At 43.8% G+C, this 24,305-nt stretch overlaps 1 protein-coding gene across 10 annotated transcripts in view; it reads right to left on the bottom strand.

The window, feature by feature from the left end:
• Window positions 1-24,305, bottom strand: part of LOC141047561 (beta-1,4-galactosyltransferase galt-1-like) — a 149,745-nt gene that overhangs the window by 13,826 nt on the left and 111,614 nt on the right. The window lies entirely within an intron of this gene.

Raw genomic sequence — 24,305 nt, 5'->3', positions numbered from 1 at the left:
GTCAGTAACTCCACTCAGCCAGTCATCTTCATCAGCCTCAGGTGTTTGATAATCAGGCTCACTACCTTTCTTTACCAGAAGAGGGAGTTCCTCGGGCCTCAGTAATGAAGGGGAAAATGAATTCACAACAGCTGTCATTCCTCCCCATCTTGTGAGGTTACCAGCAGTTAAGCAGGAGTCAAGACTGTTGACAGGGATGATCAGACAATGAAGGCTAAGTATAGGACAGCAGGGCTCAGGAAATTATCTATAGCTGATAATTTCTAACAGGACTCTAAATTCCCTGCGGCTATGGAGTTCAGTTACATGATGAAATTTGGCTTCTTACACAAAGGAGTGAGTATATTTTATTTGTAAAAGAAGAAAAAAGATGCGGCACTCACCCAGATTTGCAGTGCAGTGTTTCTTTATTCAACCATTAAAGATCACACAATAAAGGACGGGCAGATAACATGAGGCATGCGGGGAAAAAGACGGACGACAGCCGTTCCGCGTACACAGACTCTTCAACAGATCAGCGATGCTGAGCACCGTTATTCCCAGCAGTGTTTTACACACTGTATGCCTGTGATTGATCCTCGACTTGTTGCTGGTGGATTAGAGCCTTGGTGCCGTTCATCTGGGCTTTCTTTTGAATTGGTGAGTATATTTTAGTATGTATGCTCAAAGTGAATGTATGTATGCTCACAGCAGTCTTCATCCCAACACTAAAGCCCCTGTCACACTAAGCGATGTACCAGCGATCCCGACAACTATATGACCTGGTCAGGATCGCTGGTGTCGCTACATTGATCGCTGGTGAGCTGTCAAACAGGCAGATCTCACCAGCTATCAGGACCAGCGATGACACAGGCAACAAGCACGCGTGTCGCTTAGTTACTCGCTGTGTACCCTGGATACCAGCGTGCTCACGCTGGGAGCTGGTATCCAAGGTAAACAGCAGGTAACTAAGTGCACGCGGCGCTTAGTTACCTGCTGTTTATCTTGGATACCAGCTCCCAGTGTCTGCTTACAGCACTGGGAGCTCGCTGATCGATGGTCTCCCACTGCCACGCGATGCATGCTGGCCAGCAGGAGACCAACGATCCAAAAAATGGCCCAGGACATTAGAACACGATCAGCAATACCCGGTGGGGGGGCGGTCGCTGATACGTGTCACACACAGCGAGATCTCTGGCGAGATCACTGTTGCGTCACAAAACTTGTGACTCAGCAGCGATCTCGCTAGCAATCTCACTTAGTGTGACGGGGGCTTAACCCATCTTTTCAACCTGTCATTAACAACTGGTGTCATCCCCTCATGCTTCAAGCATGCCTTGATCACTTGATCGACACAGTGGACCATTACCTCTTACTACTTTTTTCCATCTTTACCCTTGGCCTAGAACATCTCAAACTCCCATGGCTTCCAGTACCACCTCTAAGCTGACGACTTTCAGATCTTCCTCTCTGGCCCAGATGTCACCTCTCTGCTGTCCAGAATCCCAGAGTGTCTATTAGACATATCCTTCTTTTTCACCTCACGCTTTCTAAAACTCAATCTAGACAAAACTGAACTCATTATCTTTCCTCCATATCACGTATCTTCCATACCCGATCTATCTATTATGGTAAACGGCATCATGCTCTCTCCTGCACCTGAAATCCGCTGCCTCGGAGTAACTCTCGACTCTGCCCTGTCCTTCAAACCACACATCCAAACTCTTGCCACCTCCAACTCAAAAATATTTCCAGAATCCGTCCCTTCCTCAGCCCTCAATCTACTAAAACTCTTGTACATGCCCTCATCATCTCCCATCTTGACTACTGCAACACTCTCCTCTGTGGCCTCCCTGCTAACTCTCTGGCACCACTCTAGCCTGTCCTTAACTCTGCTGCCCCACTAGTCCACCTCTCTCCTCACTACTCCCCTGTCTCTCCCCTCTGCAAATCCCTCCACTGGCTCCCAATTCCCCAACGAATCCAGTTCAAACTACTAACATTGTAAAGTATAGCGTGGCACTACTACAAGGTGCACAAGTAGGTTACCCAGACCCAAGTGAATAATAAAGTAACTTGGCACTCAACTGAATGATCCTTTTTGAAAATAAGTTTTTATTGTGACTGCCACAATAAAAACTCATTTTCAAAAAGGATCATTCAGTTGAGTGCCAAGTTACTTTATTATTACAAACTACTAACATTGACCTACAAAGCCATCCACAACCTGTCCCCTCCCTATATCTCTGAACTAATCTCCCAATATCTTCCCTCATGTAATCTTCGATCCTCCCAAGACCTCCTACTCTCCTTCACACTTAAGGCCCCTTCACACACAGCGATCTCACTAGGGAGATCGCTGTGTGTGATGGGGATCAGTGACCAGCCCCCCTACTGGGTATCGCTGATTGTGCTCGATCGTCCTGGGCCATTTTTAGATCGCTGGTCTCCTGCTGGCCAGCGCACATTACTGCGTGTGGCAGCGAGAGACCAGCGATCAGCGACGCTGGTTTCTAATGCAAATATTGGGTATCCAGGAGCCACGCCTCTTGGATACCCACTGTTTACCTTGAAAATCAGCGTGTACACTGGTTTGCAAGGTAAACAGCGGGTATCCAAGATCCGCGGCTCCTGGATACCCGATGTTTACATTAGAAACCAGCTTGCTCGCTGGTCCTGATCGCTGGATGGGCTGTCTAACGATGTCCCAGCGATCCCATCCATGTCGGTTCGTTGGTGGGATCGCTGGGACATCGTTATGTGTAACGGGGCCTTTATTCATTCCTCACACAATCAACTCCAAGATTTCTCCCGAATATTCCCCATCCTCTGGAACTCCATGCCTCAACACGTCCGGTTATCTACCACCCTCGGATCCTTCAAATGGAGCCTGAAAACCCATCTTTTCAGGAAAGCTCACAGCTTGCAATAACCATTCTGCCGCCTCACCACCGCCCGAGCTGCCGCCTCAACACCACCAGAGCTGCTGCACCCCCGATCTTCTGTCTCTTCCCCACTATCCCGAAGAATGTAAGTCCGCAAGGAGAGGGTCCTCTCTCCTCTGCACCAGTCTGTCTTTGTAAATTTGTTTGTCAATGATATCTATAACTTTGCATGTAACCCCTTCTCATGTACAGCACCATGGAATTAATGGTGCAATAATAATATTTTTATTATTATTATTAATAATAATAATACAGATACCATCATTTCTTGGCATCACAGACTTGGCCCCATCTTGGATCTCCTCAAACCTAACAGACAGGACATTCAGTGTCTCCCACTCATACACCACCTCCTCATCTTTCCCTTGTCAGTGTCCCCCCAAGGTTCAATTCTAGGACCACTGCTCTTCTCCATCTACACCTTCAGCCTGGGACAGGTCAGAGTCTCAGAGCCTTCAGTATCACCTCTATGCTGATGACACACAGATTTACCTCTCTAGACCAGATATCACCTCCTTACAAACCAAAAACCCACAATGTCTGTCATTTCATATCTGCTAGATTTCTAAAACTTATCAGGGATAAAATAAAATTAATCAACTTTCCCCCATCTCACTCAACCACTCCCAAACAGACCTATCTATCAAAGTCAATGGCTGCTCACTCTCCCCAGTCCTGCAAACTCACTGCCTCAAGTTAACCCTTGGCTGTCATCTCGCCTTCAAACCACATATCCAGTCCTTTACACTTCCTGATGACTGCAAATCAAAAATATGTATCTAGCGTGAGACTGGCATGTGTCTGGCGTCAATGCTCCTAGCGTCCTCTAGATTCACCCAATCAGTTTCAGTGCTGGCATAGCGCTGAATAAATGCAGGAACTCTGAGGAATGATTGTCTCTCACTGCATTCTGTACTTGTTTTGTTTTTGTTCCTTCTAAACGGTGCAGTTTTCCTGTCCTGGACTCCTTGCCTGGATTTCTCATTCCTGTCCGTGATTACCTGTCATGGATTGCTCCTGTGGCCCTGTGTATGTATGAGTGTGTGTACTTTTACTATGTTGCTCTGCTCAGTCTCACACCCTTCGTCACTTTTTAAAAAAAATTTTTAATTCTATTTTTATTAAATTTTCAAAATTTTACAGGAAAGGAAGGAAGGGTTAATTAAGAAAAGAAAAGTAAAAAGTAGAGAACTCTGCTCTACAGTGTTGATTCACACAAAGAAAAATACAGGTAAAGAAAATTAACATCATTTCACTCTTATACATAAGGTATTAAGGCAGTAATACGTTTCAGTATTATCCTTCTAATATCCCTTTATGTTAAACACTATTTAGTTACCACTATGTCTAACGGTAAAGACATAACAATACAATACAAAGTCATTTTGATTGGAATTTTAAGTTATATAAGTCCCACTTGGTATGGTAGGAAGCTAAGATATTATTAATGAAGGCAAATCTTTTTTCCATAGAGCTATGGGCTCGGACTTTATCTAAGATGTCAGAGAAGGAAGGTAGGTCAGATTTTAACCAGCAGAATGCAATTGTGTTTTTGGTCGTCAAGAAGATGTGTAACATAGCATACCTTATTGAAGGGTTAATTTCCTCGGAGTTCAAAGAAAGTAATGCTAATTGTGGTGTAACTTTAACTTTTTTATCAGATAGGATACCTATGTGATCTGTGACCTCTTTCCAAAGGTTTTTTAATTTCGGGCAACCCCAAAAGATGTGGTATAAATTACCTGGGAGGCCGCAGTTTCTCCAGCATAGGGAAGAATATTTAGTACTTATGTGAGACAATCTTATTGGGGTGTAATGCCACCTTATCAGTGCTTTATAGAAAGATTCATGCAAAATCGTAGAACTTGTAGAGGCATTAGAGAATTTGATAGCCTTTTTCCAATGTTCCACATCCAATTTAATATTAAGGTCTGATTCCCATTTCTGTATATAGGCATTTTTAACAAATTCAGTATCATTAAAGAAGGAGTAGACATTCTTGAGGCTCCAAATCGTCTTGTGGTTGATATTTGTAAACATGGAGGCAATTATTCCAAGATTTAAGGCTCTGCTGTTTAATAGTTTCTGCAGGACTTCTTTTAGGATAAGATAAGACGGGAATTGGGTAAATGGAATGTTAAATTTACTTTTAATCTCACTGAAGGGTAAAGCGTGTTGGCCATCCCATATATCCCCAATTCTACTAATTCTTGACTCAAACCACATTTCTGGGATTGGACACTTATAAAACGTAAGTAGCAATTTTAGAGGAAAATTTTTTATGCTGTTCTGTCTGCTAACGTTCTTTTTTAATTTTGTTATATCCCTCCAAGCTGCGAAAATAGAATTCAGAATTGGATGGTGATGTCATTAATTGTAGGTGATAATAAATGTCTGAAAAATATGTCTGAAATAGATTTATCCCCACATTGATCTAATTCTAAATCTAACCAGAGAGGAGATTCATTCTCTCGAAACCATTGATGGCTCTGTAAGATAAGTGACGCCTGAAAGTAGGCTCGGATGTTCGGGAGTGCCAGGCCTCCATTACTCTTTTTTTATAGAGTATTTTTATAGCGACTCTGGGTTTTCCCCTTTTCCATACAAAGGAATTAATTATTTTTTGGATTCTTACTAGGAATGAGGTGTGGATGGTGAGAGGTATGTTTCTGAATAGAAAAAGTATTTTAGGTAGTATATTCGATTTTATCACTAGTATTCTTCCCATCAAGGACAGGTCACACCTATTATAGTTGGAGAGATCTTTAGAGAGTACTCTAAAGAGATGTTCTACGTTCTTAAAGGAAATAGATTTTAAGTCTTTAGGAAAAATGATTCCCAGATAATTCAGCTCTTTTACCTCCCATTGAAGGTTGTTTGTTTTCTAAGAGCTTCGGATTCTAGAGAACTTAGAATAAATTGTAATATTTTGGATTTTTGGGCATTTATTTTAAAGTAAGAGACTTTGGAGAAACCTTCTAGTACTGTCATAAGAGCATCAAGAGAGTTTGCAGGGTCGGTGACCGATACAAGGAGATCATCAGCGAATAGGCTCAGTTTATGGCTATATTTCTTAGTTTTGAATCCCACAATAGAATTGTTCTGTCTAATCTTTTCAGCTAGGGGTTCAATTGCTATAGCGAACAATAAGGGTGTTAGGGGACACCCTTGACTTGTTCCATTAGTTATGCAAAATTGTTTGGAGAGGTGGTTGTTGATGTAAGTTTTTGCATTAGGGTCAGAATATAACGCAAAAACCGATGAAATAAATTTGTTTTCGAACCCAAATTTTAACATAGTAGTCTTTAGATAGGGTGAACTGGGACTATCAAAGCCTTTCTGGGCATCTAATGAAATAAACAGAGAGGGAGACCTAGAAATTTTAGCCATATTAAATAAGTTCAAGACCCTTCTCGTGCCATCCGTAACCTGTCTACTGCAGATGAAACCTACTTGGTCGTTCTTAATGAGATAAGGTAAGAAGTTCTTTAAGCGGTCAGCTAGGATCTTTGAGTATATCTTTATATCAGTGTTTATTAGAGATATCGGACGATAGTTCTTAACCTCTCCTGGGTCTCTACTTTCTTTGGGGATCATTATTATGGAAGCCTCCATCATTTCCTTCGGGAATGATCTGAGTTGTGAGGCATGGTTGAGTAATGACCTTAAATGAGGGGAGATGATATTTGCATATGTTTTAAAATATTTGTTGGTGAACCTATCAGGTCCTGGGGATTTATTTTGTTTAAGTTTATTGATGGTTTTTATGATTTCCTCTACTTTAAATGGCTGGTTTAGTAAATTTAAGTCTATATTTTCTATTTGGGGAGGTTCAGGTCAGAAAAAAAAGGTCAATCTCCTTTTTGCTAAAGGTAGTGGTCGATGGGTCGTTTTTCAGATTATAGAGGTTTTGGAATTATTCAGCAAAGATTTCCGCGATATCCGAAGGATGATACTTCATTTCTCCTGAAGGGGATTTGATTTTAACGATCCACCTGTTTATCCGAGATTGTTTTATTTTGTTTGCCATATATTTAGTGGGCTTATTTATTGAAGCGTAGGTTTTAAATTTTGATGCCCTGATGATAGAGTCGTACTCTGATATAATCTCAGATCTCAATTCTTGTCTTAGGGTACCGTTAGACCTAGCGACTCACCAGCGATCCCGACCAGCGATATGACGCGGTCAGGATCGCTGGTGAATCGCTGGGTGGTCGCTAGTGAGCTGCCACTCAGGCAGATCTCACCAGCGACATCGCTGGGGACAGGGATCGCTACTTACCTGTCAGACGCGGCGATCCTGCATCCTCCCGCCCGGCTCCACGCGTCACAGCAGGAAGCGCCGCAGGAAGTGGACGACGAGAAATGATCCAGCAGCTTCTCGCGCGATCAGCGATAACCAGCGGGGGAGCCGGTCGGAGGTAAGTATCACATGCAGCGATATCGCTAGTAATATCGCTGTAACGTCACAAAATCGGTGACTTTACAGCGATATTGCTAGCGATATTGCAGTGTGTAACGGGGGCTTTAGTCGGAGGATCTCTAAGTGAATCTCCTGTGATGGGACAGATAGGTTGTTTTGTTGTTTTTCTTTAGAGGCAATCTGGGTTTGGAGATTGGTAATCTTTTCTCTTTTTTCTTTTTTGTACCTTGCAGATAATTGTATTAGACACCCTCTAAGGACTGCTTTGTGGGCGTTCCATAGGGTGAAGGGGTCGGTCTCCTCCAAAGAGTTCTCATTAAAGTAGTTGTTAATCGTATCTTTTATGATGTCTCTATACTTCTGATTGTTTAAAAGAGTGGGATTAACCTTCCATAAAAAGGTATTCCTCATGGGTAGGCCTGACTCAAATACTGCTAACACTGGGGCGTGATCTGAGAAGGATGTTTTGTGTACATCAGAGTAAAAGGTATAGTCTCTTGAAGAGGTGTTGAGACATCTAAAGATGTCAATTAACTCGTTTTGTCTGATCCAGTTACCAAGGGAACAGTTTGACCTAGAGGTAGACAAGGATGACGAATCAATACTTCTCTCTGGTACCAAGTTGACCTGTATTAAATCACCTTTTTTGACGTCATTGATTTTCCTTATCAGCTTATTAAGTTGGCCACTATTAGGGGCGTAAATGTTTACAATTGTGCATAAATTGAAATTCAGTTTGCAAATAAGAATGTGAAACCTTCCTTGTGGATCAATAAATTCCTCCACCAACTGAAAGGGAATATTCTTATTAATGGCAGTTATTACGCCAGCCCTCTTTTTTTTTTTTAAGAGTCTTAAAGATATGGGGGAAGTCTTTGTGCTGAACGTAGGGGTGGTTATCTTTGGTTAATTTAACCTCTTGTAGGCAAGCTACATTTGACGGAGTTTTGTTTTAACTCCTTCCAAGTTATGTATCGTTTGCGTGGGCTGTTCAGACCTTTAACGTTGTGTGAAAAAAAAATTATTTTCATGTCTTCCTATTTGGAATGCCTTCTACTTAACAACCTGGGGACTTAATGGAAAGGGCCAGATAAGATAAACAGAAATTTAGCTTACAGAACAAAGAAATACAAAACTGTGAACACCAAAAGAGAAATTGACCAATAGAGTCCTCCTGGAGGAAACCCACAAAATGTGGTATCTCTCCTTTTTGGGGACTTAAAAAAGCCAAATTGTGGCTAGTTCCCATGAAGCTATAAATATATTATTTAGTAATATGACAACATTTTCTTAAGACACCTTATAACATTTTTCAGATAGAAAGAAAAGGCAAGCATCAATGATACATCATTATTTAACCTTTATCTTTGTTATATGGGTTCTCCTGTAGGAAATGTAGGAACCCAAGACCATCTTCTGGGGAGAAGAGTGGGACAGTTTTACCTTATACAGGACAAGTAGTTTTGTTGGGAAGCCCTATCTATAGAAAATCCCTAGTTCCCTTAGTTTAGCTGTGGTCTCTTTAAAGGCTTTCCTTGCATCCATGGTCGACTTTGAAAAGTCAGCGAAGATTTTTAGCTGCTCATACGGAGTGGGGAGGGAATTTTTCTCTCTGATACATTTTAGGATTCTTTCTTTGGTTTCAAAGAAATGTAAATGGAGTATAGTATCTCTTGGTTTTTCTATAGAGATACCTCTTGGGCGGGGCAGGCGGTGAATCCTATCGATTGTGATTTGTAAATCAGTCAGTGAGGGGAGGATTTTTTTAAACATTGTTTTCGTATAACCTGATAGATCCTCTTGTGGTACATTTTCTGGTATCCCTCTTATCTTGAGATTGTTTCGCCTGCTTCTGTCCTCCAGATCTGTTAATTTGGCTTTTACGGACAAAAGCTCAGGTCTTAAATCCAAATTTTGTTTTATTAGGGAGTCCATCTTATCCTCCACTTTTGATATTCTCTCTTCATGTATTTCAAATTTTTGAGAGAATTTGCTACGGATTTCCTGTAAATCATTTTTCTGAGATTCGAATCCAAGTTTGATGGACTCGCTGATGGATTTACAAAAATTTGCGAGTACTCCTTCGGTGACCTGCCTTTCTGATGTCAAAAAGTCATTGTAATTAACATCAGAGAATGACGGGTCAGGAGCAAACGAGAGTGTATGGCATCCTTTCTTAGTGAGTTGTTTAATAGGGGTGCTATTTGAGGAAGAGTCTACAGACTCACAATCAGAATCAGATGCTGCTGCACCTTCTCCCAAATTTTGGTTGTCTGGTTCTTTTCTCTTATTCGATTGAGATACATCCATTTTATTATCTTCTGCCTTATGAACTGTATGTGTTTTAACTGGGTTAGAATTGCTCTGTGTATGAGAATGTTTGGTGAGAGACAAAAGGCAGATCTCTCTGATCTGTTTTCCCTTTTACAGCATTGTTATATGAAGTGTTAGGTGTACCTTTAGATGAGTTAGAAGAATTATAAGATATCCTCTCTCCCTTAAGAGGAGATCTTGATTTTATGGGGCTAGTTAGGTTAGCTGAATCCTCATGAAATCTTTGGCTAGTAGTGTTTTTGTTTTGGTATTTTTGTTACCGGGTATTTTTGTTTTAAAGCTTTCTGGTTCCATTTTAAAGGGTAGGCCTTTAATCTTTGGTATGTATAAATTTTGACCCAAAAAAAAAGCTTTAAAGGTGTTCCCTCAAACACAGTAACAGAGAACCCCCTTTTTAGCACCTTACTTTGTCACAGGTTATGGTTAGTATTAGTGTGATCTTTCTTCAGACAACTTCAGAGGCAGTAGTATTAAGGGGGTTTTACACATAGCGATATCGCTAGCGATATCGCTATAACGTCAACGATTTTGTGACGTTATAGCGATATCGCTAGCGAAATCGCTATGTGTGATACTTACCTCCAACCGGCTCCCCTGCTGTCCATCGCTGATTGCGTGAGAATGTCCGGCTCCATTTCTCGTCGTCAGATTCCTGCTGTGACGACGAGCAACGCGTGGAGGCGGGCGGGAGGACTTCAGGATCGCTGTGTGTGAAAGGTGAGTATCGTCCGCTGTATCGCTGCTGCATCGCTGTGAGATCTTTCTGTGTGAAAGCTCACTAGCGATCATTTAGCGATGCACCAGTGATCCTGACCGGGTCGGATCGCTGGTCGGATTGCTGGTGCATCGCTAAATGTAAAAGGGCCTTTAGGCTATTATAATATCTGAAGAGTAAGAGATCCTCTACCCCTTTAACAAACTGTGAAATCTATATTCAAATGTACAATTAAACAGGTATCCTAGTAATCAGCAAGCAGTACTTAAGAATTATTGAGAATAGATATCTCAAAAATGCACTTATTCCTAGTGACCAGGTATCACAATGATATTAACTCTTATGTTACTGGTACAGTTATAGCAGTCAAGGGATAAGGTTCAACATGCTCCTTCCCCTCCAGTAATAGTCTGGATACCCCCAGTTATAAGAATATCAGCGTATAAATGGTAGCAGGATATTGTAATTGACTGATAGTTCTTGCATCAATATTATAACTGCAGAGGGTGATCTCCTCAGACTCAGAGACCGTTCTACTTTACTAGCACAGTTCCAGTAAAATCATTCACTTTCCTCTCCCAGAATTACTATCATGGCTGACACCCGAAGGAGTCCACACTTATTGCTGTGTTCCACAGAGAGATACCAGGCAGCTTCCTTTTCCTTCGGTCACTGGCCTCCACTCTCTGCAGACCAGCGTCTCTTATCACTCACCGCTCCTTCCTCCAGCCCTTGTCAGCCTTTCACCTCAAAGCGGCTTCCGTTTACTCCAGCTCTCTGCTCACCGCTGCACCGCAAAGCTCCGTCCGGTTCCGCCTGTCAATCACCGCTCCTCTTCTCCATCTGTGGCCCGCTGGCCTCCCCACGCTGTTGCACTTTAAACGCTCACCCGGTGTACCGATCGGGAGGAGGGAATACTCCTCTGCGTCGCAGCCACAAACGTCGATTCCACTTTACTCTGGTGCCGGTGTCTCTCCCTCTTTGCAACTCCGCTCCGCTCACCGCTCTCCTCTTTGAGTCTCTCTCACTCGCAGGCTCCTATGAACTCCTCTCTCTTTGTCCTCCGGCCGCTGCAGCTAAATCCGCCGGCTTCTCTTTCCCGCCGGTCGGCTCCAGCTGTCAATCACGGCTCTGCTCTTTTAACTCCGCCGGCTCCTCCGCTCTTTCAATATAGTCCGGTCCTCCGGTCTCCCTTCTTCTTTGTCCCTGGTCTTCTTATCTCTTGCCCAGCATCAGTACTGACACTTGCAGCTTCACAGCGTCAGTCCCTCTTCAGCTCTTTTAATGCTAAGAGCCCCAGCAGCAGCCAATTCAGTGCTGGAGTGGAAGGATTTTTTGCTTAGTCACTGCTGCTGCTTTATCACAATGCTGACCCTCAAAGCTGTATCTTCCTGAATCTCCAACCAATTTTCCTACAAATGGTCTCAAAATGATCCTTATGATGGCAGCTATCAGTTAAAAGGGTCTTCCAGCAGAAAAAACACTCTTTTATGCTTTTATCTGTCGCTTGATTCAGTCAGCTCAGGGCTCACATATCTTCCTCCATTGAGTTCCAGGCCATGCCCCCCACCCTTCATCACTTTGTGTCTTATGTTTTCCTCTTTTTTTCTTGTGCGGGGCTGCTGTCTCCATGCTGTGTTGCTGTTCCGGTGCTGTGCTGCTGTCACACTTCTGTGCTGCCTGCTGTGCTGTTGGACTACTGCCTGTAATTTAAGTATTGGCCTTCAAATTTATATTTTTTTGCTTTGGCTACATTGTATTTGGCTCTTTAAAACAAGTTCAATTTTTCTTATCTGTTCTTTTCTGTAGTGTTTCACTTGACTGCTGCCTGCTCTTCAAACATGTCCTCCAGTGAAGAACTGACTGCTTCCCAGGGTGGACATGACACTGATTATGTAATCACATTTGATATACTGATTGGTATGTATTGACTGCCAATAATACACATGTAGTAAATTATGTATTTTCTTTACAGGAACCTTCCAGTGCGGAAGAGCAGGAGCAGTCAAGTGGAAAGGAATAGTCCCAGGGTCGATGAGGGTTCAAATTCCTGAGGAGGAAAGACTGGGTATAAGTATTCTTTTCACTATCAGACTTGTAATTGTATTTTTTTTTTTCTGTTTTGTATCTTTAAAACTGTATGGCTTTTTTTTTTTTCTTAATTTGATCTATAAGTTCGACAATGTTAGGAAGGTCAACATGTCATTACACTGGTTCAAGAGTGTGTAGCGTTTTGGGACCCTTATGATCGTAATCATTCCGACACAGTATTGATTCGATGACTCTGGGAAGAAGTGGCCAGATTGCTGTTGGATGATTGGAAACATGCAAGGCCACAAGTCAAAAAGGATTTTGGTAAGTATTGTAATGTCATCTTGCACGTCTGTTATGCTGCAAATGTTGGTTTCATTTTTTACAATTTTTTTTTCTTCCTCCTTCACAGTCAAGAGAGTAAAAAGTTCATTGGCGTTCAATGAAGGATCACTTCAATAAGGATATCAGACAGGAGATTCTGGCTAAAAGTGGTGCTGCTTAAAAGCTCTCGAAATATAAATACAACCATATGCTTTCTTTTCTGAGGCCTGCAGTTGCTCAGTGAATATGAGTATCTTTTCTGTTGTATTACTAAAAAATTTTTTAATTTCAATAGTAATGATTTCTTTTATTTTCCACACAGAACCTGGAGCAGCACTATACAACCTGGATCTTCCTCTGTTGGAGAGGCACCTCATCGACCAGCCAACGAATTGTCCCAATCATCCACCAGCGATGGAGCAACCAGGCAGGCTTCACAGGCTGGGGAACAGGCAGCAGGTCCATCAGGTTTTCCCCTCTCCCAGCCCTCTGCCACTGCTTTTGTTGGAACTTATCAGCAGTAGAGGGCCTGGGAGAGGTCAGTCATGCCCGAGTTTATTCACTTAAGCTCGATCTTCCAGGATGGTATGAAGGTGATTGGCGATAGACTGGACAGTGGGTTCACTCAGGCAAACACACTTTTCCAGGATGTCCACAGACGCCTTGACTACCTGGAAGCCAGCCTTAAGAGACCGACAAGATTTTCAGCAATAGAGCGGGGCATGTCAGAAAACCTTACACCTGAACTCCATCTGAACATCATGCAGGCCTGCCAGACTGCTTACAGCCAGGCATTAGAGCAGCAGTCCAAAAGCTATCAGCCACAGGCCGGATTTTACCAGCATCAACAAGCACAGCATCACTGGCCTGTTCCTCCAGTTCACAGCTATACCACACTCCAGAGTGCATCAGCCCTGCAGCAAGCAGCATCCACCATGCTCCAGAGTGCTGCATCCCAGTAGCAAGCAGCATCCACCACGCTCCAGAGTGCAGCACCCAGCAGTAAGCAGCGTCCATCACGCTCCAGAGTGCAGCACCCCTGCAGCAAGCAGCATCCACCATGCTCCAGGGTGCAGCACCATGCCAGTACATGGATACAGAGGCCAAAATTCCCACTCAGCCAACAAAAAAACATAGAAAATACTCACTAGTGACTTGGCACTGCTCTGAAAAATGAAAACCCAGAGCAAGAAATGTCACCCAAAAATGGTCCTACCACCTCCGCCCTCACCTCCCAATGTGCCTCTGTTGTCTAATATGTCACTACCTTCCCTTGGTTCTGTCCCTTCCAATTTGTCGATCCCTTCCCACAGTTCAACTGCTAATGTGTTGTCTACTCCCAATGTGTCCAGTCCCATCCAGGAGCCAATGCTTCTATTTATTGCCCCTTCCCCTGCAATCCCTTCATCATCGAATGTTACCCAATCACCACACCCCCAAGGTCCACAATATTTCACCATCATACAGACCAAAATAGTCAGATGGTTATGGTTGTTAAATAAAAGTTTTATTTTGTTTGCACAATCCGTGTTTTCTTTGTCTCTTTATGTGAAAACACACGTGTGTATTGTATTCTTGCGTCAAGTTGTAATGGGTGTTTAACTCAAGGTGTTTTATTAGTAGGAAAGTCAGCAAACATTACATTTACTTAAAGTGTATTAAACTATATATCGTCATATTGCCATGCAAGACATCCAATATCTGATACAAATTAAGCAGCAAACTTATCCCTCATCTGGGAAACTTCCACTGTAGTCCTCAGAGGGTGATCACGGTAAACCTGCAAAGTGCTAGCAACCGGTTCGTCAAGTTGTAATTGTTGTTGTTCTTTTGCCAGGATCCAATTGTGCATAACACACGCTTTGCCCACATCATCAATTGTCTCAGTTTTTAGATTGATTGGTGTTCCCAAAATGCATGATTTAGATGCCAGCAAACCAAAGGCACACTCCACAGTTCTTCATGCCCTTGTCAGTTGGTAGTTAAAAATCCTTTTGGTGTGATTCAAGTCCCGACTCGAGTACGGCTTTACGAGGTTGGCACACATTTGAAACGCCTCATCCCCAACCACAACAAATGGCATTGGCGGTCCTTCAGTGTTCTGAAGAGGTTGTTGTGGTAGAAAATTAAAATTATTACTATACAAACAGCCCACATCAGTTTTTTGAAAGTCTGTGAGCAATTTCCTCGTCCAAATGAGCCAACGGCGACAAACCGAGACTCAGCCTCTGCAATCGCCATGAGAACAATCGAAAAGTATTTTTTGTAATTGAAATACTCGGATCCACTTCCAGCAGATTTCAGAATCCGAATGTGTTTGCTGTCCACAGCCCCCACACAATTTGGAAAATTACAAATTTCCTTGAATTTTGCAGCATTTTCCATCCAGAGTTCAGTTGTGGGTTGGGAGAGGAATTCTGCAAACAGAAATTCACATAAAACACGGCAGGTGTCTCCAACAATCCCAGAAAGGATGGACACTCCAATCCGGAATTGAAAATGTAGAGATCTTAAGGTGTCTCCGGTAGCCAGGAATCTGCCAAACAGAAAATAAAAATAAAAAAAATAAAAAAAAATCAATGCATGGCTATTATAACAATAATACAAACGACTTGTGTTTGTTTTTCAAAATTACGTATCTCAGGATCACCAATTGACCTTCCTCAGCAGGAATTGCTTGTTGTAGTTGTGTGTCCTGCCTGGTGATGGATCCTCGGACACGTTGCAGTAATTCATCGAAGCTCTGTTCCGACATCCTCGTGTATTCGAAAAACTTCGAGTTTTCACACAGCTCAGTGTACAACGAGTTTTAGGCTCCATGACTCTCTTAGACTTCAATGACGGGGTGTTGCCAGTAGCGACGACATCTTCTCCGTCTTCTCTTTTTCTCTCTTCTTCACAAGCCACAGCAAAGGCAAAAGCCAATTTCAATGCCAAATTGAGTTTACGATAGAAGCTCTCCATGCCAAGATCCATGTTGCAGCTGGATACAGCAGCAAAAGATGAGGATTTCATCTTTGTAGGCTCTATATATACACAGATTCCCCATGAGACACGCCCATTGGGTGTGGCTTTTGTCAAGGAAATTCTCCTGGAACAGCATTTGCTGCATTACAAAGTTCTTTGAAAATTCGAACCCATGCAAAAATGCATAGAAACATGCACACGCAGCGTTTTTCGGGCTTCATGCATAAGCTGATGAGGATAAAAATGCAGCATAACCATGTGTTTGAATACGTTTTGGCATGCATTTGCGCATGCAGATGATACGCTGCGCACAGAGACGCTAATGTGAACTTAGCCTTAAGCGATCAAAAAGTGGTAGAAATGAAAATGAGAAACAAACCCCAATATGGCTCATTCAGCAGAAAAATAAAAAAGTTACATCTCAGAATATGGCAAAAAAAAAAATTATTTTACTGTGCAATGGCAACAAAACATGAATAAAAAAAATAAAATCTGGTATCGCTGTAATCTCACTGACCCAAAAATAAATCGGTTTTATAACTTAAACCACAACAAATACCAGCATAAAATAGCACTATGTCCCGGAAGTATTTTGCTGTGTTCCGGGACATAGTGCACCGACGCATGCGCAGTAATGATTTTCGGCTTTGCCCGCAGTTGGGCAAAAGCATACTACGCGTGCGCGAGGCAAGATTGCTTTGCACACGCGCAAAATATGGAGGAGAACTTCTCTAATTCCGGGAAATATCACGGTCGGCGGCCAAGGATGGGGTGGAGAAAAGAAGAAGAAACATCGCTCATCAGACCAGACTCAGGGCATTTACATAGCCCGCAAATTTGCGGTGACAGATTCTCTTTAAACTTTCTGCTTTGTACAGGCCCTATTCACATGAGATAAAATCAGCTCAATTTGCCCGTCTAAGGGCTCGTTGACACAGATCGACCTGCATTACTGAGCAGCAGCATTTTATTAGATCTCATTCATAGGTCAGTATTTTGCATCAGATTGTATCCCAATACCAGGAGCGGAAATTGCAGAGAAAAACCTTAAAGGGGTTGTCCACTACTTTAAATTAACCCCCCAATGTATCCCCCTGGGGCCCCTAATGAATTTTGTAAATACCTTATGTTGCCTATACACTGTGTTCCAAATTATTAAGCAAATGATATTTTTCTCTGATTTTCCTAAATAGTCGGTACAAATGACAGTCAGTCTAATAAAGATCATCACCGGTTAGAGTATACCTCAAATTTTATTGACGAAAAGTCCCAATGATAACAGTATAATCTCCAAAATGAATAAAAACTCAAATTGCACTGTTCCAAATTATTAGGCACATTAGAATTTCTAAACATTTCATATGTTTTAAAGAACTGAAAATGCTCATTTGTGGAATTTGCAGCATTAGGAGGTCACATTCACTGAACAAAAAAGCTATTTAACTTCAAAACACAGGCCAAGTTACATGTTAACATAGGAACCCTTCTTTGATATCACCTTCACAATTCTTGCATCCATTGAAATTGTGAGTTTTTGGAGAGTTTCTGCTTGTATTTCTTTGCATGAAGTCAGAATAGCCTCCCAGAGTTGCTGTCTTGATGTGAACTGCCTCCCACCCTCATAGATCTTTTGCTTGATACTCCAAAGGTTCTCCATAGGGTTGAGGTCAGGGTAAGATGGTGGCCACACCATGAGTTTATCTCCTTTTTTGCCCATAGCAGTCAATGACTCAGAGGTATTCTTTGCAGCATGAGATGGTGCATTGTAATGCATGAAGATGATTTTGTTCCTGAAGGCACGGTTCTGCTTTTTATACCATGGAAGATAGCTGTCAGTCAGAAACTCTATATACTTTACCGAGGTCATTTTCTCACCTTCAGGAACCTTAAAGAGCCCTACCAGCTGCTTCCCCATGATTCCGGCCCAAAACATGACTCCTCCACCTCCTTACTGACGTCGCAGCCTTGTTGGGACATAGTGGCCATCCACCAACCATCCACTACTCCATCCATCTGGACCATCCAGGGTTGCTCGACACTCATCAGTAAACAAGACTGTTTGAAAATTAGTCTTCATGTATGTCTGGGCCCACTGCAACCATTTCTGCTTGTGAACACTGTTTAGGGGTGGCCAAATAGTAGATTTATGCACCACAGCAAGCCTTTGAAGGATCCTACACCTAGAGGCTCGAGGGACTCCAGAGGCACCAGCAGCTTTAAATATCTGTTTGCTGGTCTGTAATGGCTTTTTAGCAGCTGCTCTCTTAATCCGATGAACTTGCCTGGCAGAAACCTTCCTCATTCTGCCTTTATCAGCACAACATGTCTGTGCTCAGAATCAACCACAAATCTCTTAACAGTACGATGATCACGTTTAAGTTTTTGGGAAATATCTAATGTTTTCATCTCTTGACCAAGGCATTGCACTAGTTGATGCTTTTCAGCAGCAGAGAGATCCTTTTTCTTTCCTAAATTCCTTGAAACCTGTGCCCTGCTTAATAATGTGGAAGATCATTCTTAAGTAGTTTTCCTTTAATTGAGTTCATCTTGTAAACTAATTATCACAGGTGTTTGAGATTGATTTCAGTGATCCAAAGAGCCCTGATACACAATACCATCTATGAGTTTATTTGAAAAACAAAAAAATTACATCTTTAGGACACTTAAATCCAATTTGCATATTAATTTGGAACACAGTGTACTGCCTGTGAGAGGCGCTATCCATGGCCGTTCACAGGCAGCAGGAGACCCAGCACTGACGTCACGACAAGTGAGGCGTGACTCAGTGTTGGGTCCCCGCGGTGGCTGCTGGGTTGTGGGCGGGGTTACCCCCCACGTCACACTCAGCATCCACCGTGCACTCTCTCAATGAATGGGCACGCAGTGGATGCCGGGTGTGACGCGGGGGAATAACCCCACCTACAGCCTGGCAGCCAGCGCAGAAGGAGGAAGAGGGACCCCCGGCTGCTGCCAGCACTTGTCGGGACATCAACGGAAGCAAGAGTCAGCTACAGCCAGGGGTCATGTGCTGCCTGTGAGCAGCCAGCGATAGCGCCATTCACAGGCAGTATAGGCAACATGAGGGATTTAAAAAATTCATTAGGGGCCCCAGGGAGATACATTGAGGGGTTAATTTAAAGTAGTGGACAACCCCTTTAATTGAAGTATTGACAGCTGTTCTGTGTTTTAGGGACACTCCTGAATTTAGCATAGAAATACTGAATACTGCTGAAATACTATTCAAAAAAATAATGGAGTGTGAATGTATCATGGTATGCCTAGGTTACTTTAGGCAAAAACCCCGGGACCCCTGCGATGTCCCTCAGACTAGGGGAACCCTGTCTGTCCCTCTACCCAGGGTTTACACTGAAGGTGTGCCTGCCTGAGCCTCCACCCTGTCCCTGTCTCCTGTCCAGCCCTAAGCTGAACCCACCTCCCTCCACCCCGTGAGGGGACCAGACACCAGACCCCACAAATACGTATGGACAGGGGTAAAAGAAACACCACACCGTTAATACACAAGGGAATACAATAATGTGCAAGGGCAACCAAATAAATATATAACAGATTGGAGAAAGAACCACTGAGGGATATACTGCACCAGATATCAGACGCTCCAATACCACCACTGCTGACCGGTATTGCTAGCACTAGGCTAAAGCTATAGTCGGCGACGTCCATAGTCAGGACGAACTATTTAAAGACCAAGGGTGTGGCCCAGCCCTCAGCCAGCATGACAACCTGGTTAACCCTATCCTGACTGGAACAGAATACCCAACAGGGTATTACCGCTGTCTGCCGGACACCCTGGTGTGAACAGTGTCCGACATGACAGTACCCCGCCTTCTACGAGGGACCACCGGAACCTCACCATGTCGAGGACCTGGCTTGTCCGGATGGCGACGATGGAACATAGTAACCAGTCAATCAGCATGAATGTCAGAGGCCGGCACCCATGTCCTCTCCTCAGGACCATAGCCACGCCAGTGGACCAGGTACTGTAGAGTGCGACGCACAACCCTAGAGTCCACCACTTTGGACACCTCAAATTCCAACGCGCCATCCACCAAGACGGGAGGTGGTGGCCCGGGGGAACCATCCACCAAACCCACGACCTTCTTTAGCAATGCTTTGTGAAATACATTATGAATCTTATACACAGCCGGCAACTCCAAACGAAATGCCACGGGGTTGATCACTGCGGAGATTCTAAATGGGCCAATGAACCTGGGACCCAACTTAAGTGACGGTATCTTGAGCTTAATGTTCCTAGTAGATAACCACACCCAATCACCCACACACAGGTCCGGACCTGGCACACGTCTGCAGTCAGCCACCCGTTTGTACCTGGAACCCACCTTCAACAAGCGCTGCTTGACTCTCCTCCAAACAGACGACAATTGAGCTCCCAACTGGTCCTCCTCAGGGACGCCAACTGAGCACCCCTGACGCAAGGTGCAAAATTGAGGATGTTGACCATACACACAAAAAAAAAAGGAGATTCCCCAGACGATTCCTGGCAATGGTTGTTTATTGCGAATTCTGCCAGAGGAAGAAACGCTGACCACTCTTCCTGATTGTCGGAAATAAAGCAGCGCAAGTATTGCTCCAGGTTTTTGTTCATCCGCTCAGTCTGTCCATTCGACTGAGGGTGGAAAGCCGATGAATGAGATAATTTGATTCCAAGGCGAGAACAAAAAGCTCTCCAAAACTTTGCCACAAACTGCGTACCTCGATCAGACACAATGTCAGCCGGGACACCATGAAGTCTGACCACCTCGCGAATAAATATCTGAGCAAGAGTCTTAGCATTGGGCAAAGACGGTAAAGCAACGAAATGTGACATTTTGGAGAACCTATCAACAATTACCAAAATGACCGAGTTCCCTGCCGAGGCGGGCAAGTCAGTAATAAAATCCATGGAAATCTCAGTCCATGGCTTACTGGGCACCCCGAGAGGCTGCAAGCTACCAGCAGGACGGGAACGAGGAGTCTTGGCCCGTGCGCACGTGGTACAGGCAGCCACATATGAGGCCACATCCTGCCGGATTTTAGGCCACCAAAAACGACGCGATACCAGTTCCAGAGTGCTCTTAACCCCTGGATGACCTGCCAGTACTGTGTCGTGATGTTCGCCCAACACTCTAGAGCATAGATGTAGCGGCACAAAAGATTTATTAGCAGGCAACCCCGGCGGTACCACCTCCTGAGCCTCCGCAATCTCTGCCTCAATCTCTGTCGTGATGGCAGATACCACCACACCCTTTTGGAGAATAGGCACCGGCTCTTCACATAACTCTCCACCAGGAAAACACCTGGATAAAGTGTCTGCCTTAACATTCATCGACCCAGGTCGATAGGTAACAATGAAGTTGAACCGGGTGAAGAATAATGCCCAGCGAGCCTGTCTGGAGGACAGGCGCTTAGCAGATTCTAAATAAAGCAAATTCTTATGGTCGGTTATCACAGTAATCTGATGAACAGCCCCCTCCAAGTAGTGTCGCCACTCCTCAAATGCCAATTTGATGGCCAATAGTTCCCTGTTGCCAATATCATAATTACGCTCCGCAGGCGACAGCTTCTTGGAGAAAAAGGCACACAGATGCAACTTGGCCCAAGAAGGGCCCTGAGACAGTACAGCCCCCACTCCAACCTCCGACGCATCCACCTCCACGACAAACGGTAAGGAGACATCGGGCTGCACCAGAATGGGCGCTGAGGCAAAACTATTCTTGAGGAATTCAAACGCCTGTACCGCAGGCTCAGACCAGTCAGAAAAGTCGGTACCCTTCTTAGTCATGTCAGTCAGTGGTTTGGCAATCATAGAGAAGTTCTTAATAAATTTCCTATAGTAATTGGAGAAGCCAAGAAATCGCTGAAGCACCTTAAGATTATCAGGCCGATCCCAATGTAGTACCGCCTGCACCTTTGCGGTGTCCATCTTAAAACCTGAGGCGGAGATTATATAACCCAAGAACGGTAGCTCCTGTACGAAAAACACACATTTTTCAAGCTTGACATAGAGCTTGTTCTCTCTGAGCAACTGCAGAACCTGTCTAACATGCTCTATATGTGTATCATGGTCGCGAGAGAAAATGAGGATGTCGTCAAGATAAATTATAACGAACCTCCCCAACAACTGAGAGAAGACATCATTAATGAAGTGTTGAAAGACCGCCGGTGCCATAGTCAACCCAAACGGCATTACCAAACTCTCAAAGTGACCCTCAGGGGTATTGAACGCTGTCTTCCACTCATCCCCCTGACGGACTCTTATAAGATTGTACGCCCCCCTGAGGTCCAGTTTGGAGAACCACCTGGCGCCAACCACTTGGTTGAATAAATCGGGTATAAGTGGCATAGGGTAAGGATCACGGACCGTAATCTGGTTGAGTTCTCTGAAATCCAGACACGGGCGTAAACCGCCGTCCTTTTTAACAAAGAAGAAGCCAGCAGCCAGAGGAGAAGACATGGGTGCCGGCCTCTGACATTCATGCTGATCGACTGGTTACTATGTTCCATCGTCGCCATCCGGACAAGCCAGGTCCTCGACATGGTGAGGTTCCGGAGGTCCCTCGTAGAAGGCGGGGTACTGTCATGTTGGACACTGTTCACACCAGGGTGTCCGGCAGACAGCGGTAATACCCTGTTGGGTATTCTGTTCCAGTCGGGATAGGGTTTATCCAGGTGTTTTCCTGGTGGAGAGTTATGTGAAGAGCCGGTGCCTATTCTCCAAAAGGGTGTGGTGGTATCCGCAATCTCTGCCTCAATCTCTGTCGTGATGGCAGATACCACCACACCCTTTTGGAGAATAGGCACCGGCTCTTCACATAACTCTCCACCAGGAAAACACCTGGATAAAGCGTCTGCCTTAACATTCTTCGACCCAGGTCAATAGGTAACAATGAAGTTGAACCGGGTGAAGAATAATGCCCAGCGAGCCTGTCTGGAGAACAGGCGCTTAGCAGATTCTAAATAAAGCAAATTCTTATGGCCGACTATAATGTCATGGTATGCCTAGGTTACTTTAGGCAAAAACCCCGGGACCCCTGCGATGTCCCTCAGACTAGGGGAACCCTGTCTGTCCCTCTACCCAGGGTTTACACTGAAGGTGTGCCTGCCTGAGCCTCCACCCTGTCCCTGTCTCCTGTCCAGCCCTAAGCTGAACCCACCTCCCTCCACCCCGTGAGGGAACCAGACACCAGACCCCACAAATACGTATGGACAGGGGTAAAAGAAACACCACACCGTTAATACACAAGGGAATACAATAATGTGCAAGGGCAACCAAATAAATATATAACAGATTGGAGAAAGAACCACTGAGGGATATACTGCACCAGATATCAGACGCTCCAATACCACCACTGCTGACCGGTATTGCTAGCACTAGGCTAAAGCTATAGTCGGCGACGCCCATAGTCAGGACGAACTATTTAAAGACCAAGGGTGTGGCCCAGCCCTCAGCCAGCATGACAACCTGGTTAACCCTATCCCGACTGGAACAGAATACCCAACAGGGTATTACCGCTGTCTGCCGGACACCCTGGTGTGAACAGTGTCCGACATGACAGTATGAGGCCTTAGCTCGTTTACATATGCAGTCCAAAGTAAACTATGAGCATTGAGCGATCTATGTACACTTTATACCCCGACACTTCTAGTCTTGTTCATGAACCCTTTCATGACCAGAGGTATTTCTGTTTTTACGTTTTTGTTTTTTGCTCCACTTCTTCCCAGAGCCATAACTTTTTTATTTTTTGGCCAATTGGGTAAGGTGAGGGCTTTCTTTTTGCGGGACAAGTTGTACTTTGGAAAGACACCATTGGTTTTAACATATTTTACTGGGAAAAAAAAAAAAAAAAAATTTCAAGTGTGGTGAAATTACAAAAAAAGTGCAATTTCAGAGTTTTTTGTCTAGGTTCTTTTTTTATTTAAGAGATGAAAAGAAATCCCAAGTTGGGTTAAACAAAAAAAAAAAAAAGTGGCGCTGTTTTCCAAGACCTGTAGCATCTCCATTTTCTCATGATCTGGGTTTGGGTGGGGGCTTATTTTTTACGTTCCAAGCTGATGTTTTTATTTATACCATGTTGGTGTAGATGCAATCTTTTGATTGCCCGTTATTGCATTTTGCGATGTGGCAGAGACCAAAAAAATGTAATTCTGACATTTTGAATTTTTTTCTCATTACACCGTTTACTGATCGGGTTAATTCTTGTTTACATTGATAGATCGTGTGATTCTGAAAGCGGCGATATCAAATGTGTATATTTGTTTTTTTATTGTTTTAGATTAATTTTTAAATCTTTAATTTTTCTTTTTTTTTTACATACTTCAATAGTCTTCATGGGAGACTAGAAGCTGCACTACTTCGCTAGACTCTGCTACACACAGGCAATGATCAGATCACCTGTGTGTAGCAGAAATGTTCAATTGCTATGAGCGCCGACCACCGGGCGGCGCTCATAGCAATCCAGCAATGACAACCATAGAGGCCTGCTTCAGACCTTTGGTTGTGCTGCCGACCCATTGGTGGCCCCCGATCATATGACAGGATTTACAATGCAATTCTGGTAAGCGCAAATTA

Source organism: Dendrobates tinctorius, unplaced genomic scaffold, assembly GCF_039654945.1.
Source record: "Dendrobates tinctorius isolate UK_male_01 unplaced genomic scaffold, ASM3965494v1 ptg000128l, whole genome shotgun sequence".
NCBI lineage: Eukaryota > Metazoa > Chordata > Amphibia > Anura > Dendrobatidae > Dendrobates > Dendrobates tinctorius.
The sequence above is the reverse complement of the archived record's forward strand: the minus strand, read 5'-3'. Positions and strand labels throughout refer to the sequence as shown.